This window comes from Schistocerca nitens, chromosome 5 (genome assembly GCF_023898315.1).
Source record: "Schistocerca nitens isolate TAMUIC-IGC-003100 chromosome 5, iqSchNite1.1, whole genome shotgun sequence".
Lineage (NCBI taxonomy): Eukaryota > Metazoa > Arthropoda > Insecta > Orthoptera > Acrididae > Schistocerca > Schistocerca nitens.
The window spans coordinates 284,990,085-284,998,073 of record NC_064618.1 but is presented as its reverse complement, the minus strand read 5'-3'; the positions used below and the strand labels follow the sequence as shown (position 1 = coordinate 284,998,073).

The following is a 7,989-nucleotide window of genomic DNA, read 5'->3' as shown; positions in this document are numbered from 1 at the left end:
ATAACAAAACGCGGTTGCGTTGGGACTGTTTAATAAAGGTAAGGGCCCGGGAAATTGCTATCAATTCCTCAGTAAACACCCCACATGTAGGTGGCAGCAAATGATTTTCCGTTCCAACAGAAGACGTGAAGGCATATCCCACATGATCAGCAGATTTAGAGCCATCAGTGTAAAAAACAACAGCATCCCGAAACTAACATAAAATTCGGCGGAAAAAGGAACGGAACACCATCGGGGGGATGGAATCTTTCGGACCTCGGCGGAGATCCATCCGAAGTCGAGGCCGAGGAACTAACCAATTGGGGGGGGGGTGGGGGGGTGGGGGGGTGGAGGGGAGGGAGCGAGGAAGGACAGGACAAAGAAGGAAGCTGAAAATCAAGGCAAAGAGACGCAAGGCGGAGCCCAACCGGTAAACCTGCCTGAGGGCGGGAATCAGGTGGGCGACGTCCATGGTCTTGGAACAGGATAGAATAGGAAGGATGAGTGGGAGAGGAACGGACAGCGAGTGCATAAGACACCAGAAGCTGGGACCGCTGAACAGAAAGGGGGGGGGGGGGAGGGATCCCAGCTTCAACCAGGAGACTATCAACAGGGCTAGTAGGAAAGGCACGATGGTGGACTGGATCCAGCACGTGCAGATTTAAGTGGTGAACGACGGCTGCAGAGATGTGCGCAGGTGAATAGATGTGTAACTGTTGAGCAACGGACCTCCCATGTGAACTAAAGGGACTACCAACAGGGGCCCCTCAACAACCGTTCAACGAACGTGGCAGCGCATGGGCCTCCAGAGCAGGAGCATGGTTCATGCAACCACGTTCACTGCTGTTCATCAGCGACGACGGCTGGAGCGCCAGTACCGCAACCGGACGTTGACTGAATGGCCTCGGATGGCATTTTCAGATGAATCACGTTTTATGCTGTATCAGACAATGTCCGTTGGTGTGTATAGCGTGAAACTTCTGGAAGCAAACACTCTGCATTGAATCGTCGGAAGGGTCAAGGCCAGAGAAGGGACCCATATGGTCTGGGGAATGCTTTCGTGGCATCCACTGGGCGATCCCGTCATTATTGAATACAGGTATGCATCTATCCTCGGAGACGATGTTCACCTCTACATGCAGTCTGTTTTTCCTTGACATGACCTCATCTACCAACGTGTCATACAGCGTGGTTCGAAGAGCAGCAGGATAAGTTAACTCCCCGGATTTAAACATAATCGAGAATCTATGGGACCACCTAGGTCGAGCTCTTCGTCCATGGATCCTGAACCGAGAAGCCTATCGCAGCTGGCCAGGGTACTGGTGTATGTTGCGCAGTGGCCCGTGCTGGAAAAGTCTAACTTATTCCGACTTTTACACATGGCCACATTAATTGACTGGAAAGTGTAATAGAAAATCAAAAACAGTTCTGAGTAAGAGCTCGTGGTAGCCTATCCTCAACAGAACAAATGTTGGTCAAGAGTTTCCTCTCGACGCAGGCACCACCGACTAGCGTTCTGATGGCAGCCAGCATCTCTGCAGATGATCGCGATGATTCGCGGCTTGACCCGTGACCTGCGGTGCACGTTTCAGCGTTCGCACTGACGAGCATTAAATTATTTATTATTGTCGTTTGATTTTCTGCGCTAAATATCTTCTAGAAACCGAGTGACCACAGTGCAGTAACAACGGTGTGATCATTGCTAACGCAGAATAAGACGCAATGACTACTCAACTATGGAATCTATCATAGCCGCCAATTTTTACCTGCAAAAGACAAAAAAAGAAAAAAAAATAGTTATGCATAAGTTCCTGGCGTATTTTATGTTGTAGAATCACACGGGTCGTTGCGAGTGTACTTATCAACTGTCGTTTCTCATTTGTGAGTCTAATATTTCTGCTGCGGTGACGTACTGAATGTTCCACATTTGAAAGCTATGAACAATGTTGTTTAAGCGTCAGAAAACTGTACTCTAAATGAAAAAAGACTAATGTTTCTGACATTTTGTTCCATTTGAGTGTTGATAGGTCAGGGGTGTGAGGGGGTGGGGGGGTCGGGGATGTAGGCGGTGGACGGTGGATCCAATTCCTAACATTTATGCTACGTCGAGAAGTATCGTTTTGAAGATAATTATTCGTCATATTCAATAGAAAAGGTTCAAAAGTCAAGGAATCATGGAAGGAATGAAGACCAGTGTTTTAACGCCCCGTCGACAGCGAAGTCATTTGGAGATGGGGCAGGGAGTGTGGGAAAGTAAACAGGCTGTGTCCTCTGAAAGAAACTATCCTATTATTTACCCTAAGCAGTTTAGGGAAATCATGGTAAATCAAGATCAGGATGACTGGCTTGTTGAGCATACCTATCGAACATGTTTACTGCTAAAAAGTCATGGTGACTGTATGAAAAGAAATTATTGGTTGAGTTCTAACAAAAACTTCGCAACAGACTGCCGTTGCAGACAGCAATAATGTTATGCATCTCGTGGCACAAAGAAGGGGTTGTGTTCAAAATGGCTCTGAGCACTATGGGACTTCTGAGGTCATCAGTCCCCTAGAACTTAGAACTACTTAAACCTAACTAACCTAAGGACGTGACACACATCCATGCCTGAGGCAGGATTCGAACCTGCGACAGTAGCGGTCGAAGGTCTTGTGTACTATGAATTGCTTCCAGAGGTGTGTCCATCGTAATTCACACTTGTTATCAAGAACTGAGACGCCTTGAAGTCAGGTCACAACAAAAACAATCAAGAAGAGTGCATCAAGTGTTGTTACTGCGAGATAACGCCCACCACATTGTGTCATTCTTCTGATCTTGCACACTCAAATGATTACCTACTACGGTCCTTATTGACAGTTCGAGCATTGTCAGATTGAGTTAGATAATGTGGGAGATTATATTGCTTATAATTAATTCTCTTATGCTTATATGTTGTGTTCAATAAATTAACGAATAAACTACGCTATGTACCAATGCAAACGAATTACAGTTCCTCATCGTAATCGTACTACAAAAGTCTTTTTGAATAAAACAAAATAACTATAGAAAGAGCATGCCCAAATCGTCAGTGATTAGCATGACATTATGCGCTGTTGGCCTCGAAATAGTCCGTGCCTACAAGCAGTGGAGAGTCATACTGAAGCAGTATTACACCGCTACCACAAAAGTATGCAAAAGCTGCAGCAGGGGTAGAAACATAACGAAATCCAGTAAACAAATTATTCAGTGACATAGTTAAGTCAATACAGATGTGTAATCACAAGAAACAAAAATTTATCTCAGCATAAACAGAAAAACCAAGTATCAACAATTCTAGTTCTTCGTGGTTTTCAACTTCAGATCCACAGGGTACTAAACACTTCATCCCTTAGCTACTGGACAAGGACATGAAACATTTCTTCTGCTTAAGTGCAGTGATCGCTAAAACAGACAAGTGGTAACGTAAAGGAGAAATTAGTTGTACTTTCTGCTTGGAACGAACTGCTTGGACACAGAAACACAAATTTAGTAACTATGTGTCTTTTCCTTACGTGAGGATAATTCAGAATGCTTAACTGCAATTACAAAAAAAGTCAGATAAATATAGCAGGATAAACGTCAGCCATATCAGGAAGTAAACCGACTGTTAGAGAGTTGTCAAACATAATCACGAATGTTGCCACATCTCAGGCTTGTAGCAGGAAGTACAGCATTTCCACAGATGAGGTGTTTCTTGGGTGTTTCATACCTGCACTTCAAGACATGGAGCAGGCAGCTAGCGAGTTGATTATACGAATAAGCCATGAATGTTGTTGAAATATCTGTAACTAGAGTCGGAGCGGAAGCATAGATATTAGAAATTTTCAGAGTCACCGACTGCAACTTGAACACCATGAATTAAGATCAGGGATAATATTTGGGCGGCCCTATTTCTCAGTTGCAGTCATAATATTTTTTTTTATTTCTGTCTTACGCCTATTGCGAAATGACAAGCCCATTTGACAGGCACATTTCAACAGCAACTCTTCATTGCATCATTGTACACTGAGATGGCAAAAGTCCTGGGTTACCCCTAACATCATGCCGGACCTCCTTTTACGCGGCGTAGTGCAGCAACTCGACATGTCACGGACTCAACAAGTCGTTGAAAGTCCACTGCAGAAACTCTGAGCCACTCTACCTCTATAGCCGTCCATAATAGCGAAAGCGTTGCCGGTGCAGGATTTTGTTCACAACTGGCCTCATGATTATGTCCCACAAATATCGATGGGATTCACGTCGGGCGATCTGCGTGACCAAATCATTTGTTCGAATTGTTCAGAATTTTCTTTAATTGTGGGCCACTGACATGGCGCATTGTCATCCATAAAAATTCCATCGTTGTTTGGCCGGCCGAGGTGGCCGAGCGGTTCTAGGCCCTACAGTCTGGAACCGCACGATCGCTACGGTCGCAGGTTCGAATCCTACCTCGGGCATGGATGTTTCTGATGTCCTTAGGTTACTTAGGTTTAAGTAGTTCTAAGTTCTAGGGGACTGATGACTTCAGAAGGTAAGTCCCATAGTGCTCAGAGTCATTTGAACCATTTGAACCATCGTTGTTTGGATACATGAAGTGCATGAATGCCTGCAAATGGTCTCCAAGTATCAGAACATAGCCATTTTCAGTCAATAATAAGTTTAGTTGAACCAGAGAGCATACCATGCAAGTACAGCCCACACCGTTATGGAGGCATCAACAGCTTTCGCAGTGCATTGTTGACAACTTCGGTCAATGGTTTCGTGGCATCTGCGCCACACTCGAACTGTGCCATCAGCTCTTACCAACTGAAATTGGGAATCATTTGACAGACCACGATTTTTTTGTCGTCTAGGGTCCAACTGATAAGGTCACGAGCCCATGAGAGGCGCTGCATGCGATGTCGTGCTCTTAGCAGAGGCACTCGCACTGGCATAAGGGATACGTTCGTCGGACGTCCCACATTGTCTTCTGCGCTTATTTCACGTAATGTTGCTTGTCTGCTAGAACTGATAACTTTACGCAAACGTCGCTGATCTCAGTCGTTAACTGAAGGCCGTCGGCCACTGTGTTATCTGCGGTGAGAAGTAATGTCTGAAATTTGCTAATCTAGGCACACTCTTGACACTGCTAATCTTGAATTATTGAATTCCTTAAGAATTTCCGAAAAGGAATGGTTCAAATGGCTCTGAGCACTATGGGACTTAACTGTGCGGCTGGTCCCGGCGGAGGTTCGAGTCCTCCCTCGGGCATGGATGTGTGTGTTTGTCCTTACAATAATTTAGGTTAGGTAGTGTGTAAGCATAGGGGCTGATGACCTTAGCAGTTAAGTCCCATAAGATTTCACAAACATTTTGAACATTTTGAACTATGGGACTTAACTACTGAGGTCATCAGTCCCCTAGAACTTAGAACTACTTAAACCCAACTAACCTAAGGACTCACACACATCCATGCCCGAGGTAGGATTCGAACCTGGGACCGTAGTAGTCGCGCGGTTCCAGACTGTAACGAATAGAACCGCTCGCGATCAAAGTCTGATACTTCATTTCGTCCGGCGATAATCACGTCGGACACGTTTCGGTATCAATCACCTGAGTACAAATGACAGATCCTCCAATGCACTGCCGTTTTTACGTTGTGTACGCCATCTGTACCAACGGCCATGCCGCAGTGGTAACACCGGTTCCCGTCAGATCACCGAAGTTAAGCGCTGTTGGGCTGGGCTAGTACTTGCATGGGTAACCATCCGGTCTGCCGAGCGCTGTTGGCAAGCGGGGTGCACTCAGCCCTTTTGAGGCAAACTGAGGAGCTACTCGATCGAGAAGTAGCGACTCCGGTCTCGGAAACTGACATACTGCCGTGAGAGCGGTGTGCTGACCACATACCCCTCCATATCCGCATCCGGTGATGCCTGTGTGCTTAGGATGACACGGCGGCCGATCGGAACCGCTGGGCCTTCATAGCCTGTTCGGGCGGAGTACAGTAGTATAGTACGCCATCTGTACATGTACATTTCTCTATCCCATGACTTTTGTCACTGCAGTGTAATGCATAATTAATCTCTGATGGGAAAGAGTTACTCAAACATATGTTAACTGTTTCAACGCCTAGCAAACCCACTCATTATACACGTTCTCCATCTTGGTCGATATACAGACTTTTTAGCTTTCTATTATTCTCATATGTGAGTATAAATTCCTTCTGGGCCTACTTCTTTTTTTGCCTCACTTTGCCAAGCACCAATTGCGGGGGCCCACAGCGTTCTGGCGGCGGTACATTGAACACAGCAGAGGTAGCTTCAGTGTGTGTGTGTGGTCTGGCACAGGTAACATTCCATCTACGAGCGTCAAATGGAAAGAAAAGGAGACACCGTTTTCTAAAATATTTTTCAAAATTTTTAATTTTTTTAGTGTAATTATTTCGAATTATTTGTATGATCATTATTTATGTGTTAAGCTTAGGAACTTTTTCTGTATTTCAATCATTTTTTTGTCGATAGAAGGCATTTTTCAATCTTACAAGCGTTCTACCAATTAGATTTCTTGAAAAACGCAGAGAGATTTTTTTGCAGGCTAGTGCCTTTTTAGTTATGACAGGGAACTTGCAGTTCTTTGTCGACAAGCGGCAGCTTACATTAACTGTAATAAATGGTATGTTTGCGATTTTAATTACTTTTTAAAATTTGAAGCTTTGTAAACATAAGTTTTGAGTCAACTGTCATTTAAATTCGCTTAACAGGTCCGACGAAGGACTGTTGGCTCGAAAACCATTAATGAAAGCGATCTGAAGACTGAAATTAATATTTTCTGTACAAATAAGGATCGCAGACACCACCTAATGATGACCATGTCTGGCTTTGTTGACTATAATGAGCCCGATGATTGCAGCCTACTGATGAAATGTGTCATGCTAGTAAATAATTAGTTTCAACATTACTAATGAACACAAGTATACTTTTCAGTGTCACTACGCAAAAAATTAGGACTTTTGGATGACTACAAATTTCTAAATAAAATATCGTCTGTGGAATAAGAGTTGTCCAAAAGAAATTATTTAGGTTAGGTTTAAAACTTGCTTTGAAATCTGTAAAGAATTTTATATTATCAGGCAAGCAACAACAAATTTCTCTTGATGCATACTGAACGTCTTTCTGAGCCACTGTAAGTTGTCAGTTTTGTTGTGACGGACTGCGACGGAGTACTCTAACTATACGTTTAAGTGAATATTTTTTGTGGTCTTGTATATCAGACACAAAAAGTCATTACCCATCAAAACATTGATAAAGCAATTCATCTGACTACGAAATTAGACAAATATCTCAATTAACTCATGTTATTACACGTAAAATCAAAGAAATGATTTAACAATCATTGAAAATAATAAGCTAATGCCTTGGCCAATCTGGAGAAGCATTCTGGAATTTGATTCAAACGAAGCCTTATCTGGATAAAACATTTACATCTACAGAAGTCGTACTATGATTGCTGAAGAACATAAAACACTGCAGAAGAGTAAGCGTGTGTATCTATTGGAGTTGAATGCATGTTGAACCTGTGGCAACAGAATGAAGACTGGAATTACCGAGCATCGTTGAAAATGAGTCGACTTTCCCTACAGTTCGCGTCGTTGCTGCAGCTGGATGTCACCGCAAGAGGCTGCAGGTGGTGGTGAAGTGGCAGCAAAATCAGTCATAGCCATTGGCTCTGCGGCTATGTTCAACTGAGCAGAATGAGAGCCTTTCGTCCAAGACGAGCCTGGAGAAGTCGTCAAGAAAAGAAGTCCATCATCGAGTACCTTGCCATAGAAGTCTGCCAGAGAAGCTGAAGTAACAGGTAACTTCCGGAAGTTCACTGCCACAAAGTATCTCGTGTGTTATCCAAGAATTTCTACTGTGCCTTGTCTTTTTGACTACTTGATTGCGTCCTATTTTCTCTCTCGAAGCTACCCATTCGTCTTCTGTTATATTCCTTTCACTTTTTTTATCAGTCGTCGCCTAAAGTTCCTTTTGAAAT

At 43.8% G+C, this 7,989-nt stretch overlaps 1 pseudogene; it reads left to right on the top strand.

The window, feature by feature from the left end:
• The first annotated feature begins 5,629 nt into the window (after positions 1–5,629).
• On the top strand, positions 5,630–5,747 carry LOC126261295 (5S ribosomal RNA; annotated as a pseudogene).
• Positions 5,748–7,989: the final 2,242 nt, after the last annotated feature.